This window comes from Myotis davidii, unplaced genomic scaffold (assembly GCF_000327345.1).
Source record: "Myotis davidii unplaced genomic scaffold, ASM32734v1 scaffold663, whole genome shotgun sequence".
NCBI classification, from domain to species: domain Eukaryota; kingdom Metazoa; phylum Chordata; class Mammalia; order Chiroptera; family Vespertilionidae; genus Myotis; species Myotis davidii.
This window is the reverse complement of record NW_006295816.1, coordinates 6,767,635-6,767,973: the sequence shown is the minus strand read 5'-3', so window position 1 is coordinate 6,767,973 and position 339 is coordinate 6,767,635.

Sequence of the window (339 nt, the reverse complement as noted above, 5' to 3'; positions counted from 1 at the left end):
GCACTGCTTTCCTTGACTTGAGTGGATCAGCCCCCCAGGGCAGATACAGAATGGAGGGGGAAGGGTGGGGCAGAAAAGGTCGTGTCTCCTTTTCTCCTCGCTCCTGTGTGGTGCCCACTCAGCAGGCGAGGGGGTGACGGGCCTCCCTGACGCCTCCGAGAGGCAGAAGTGGGCTGGGAGCCAGTCTCCCTCCAGGCCCTCAGCACTCACTCCCTTGTTCTGGCCGAGGCTCCTCGCTCTTGTTCCCACACTCCTCTCCTCAGCTCCACCCAAGCTGGAGCCTAATGGGGCCTCCTAACCTTTGTCCGGTCTGTTTCCATCCCACTCCAGACAACCCTC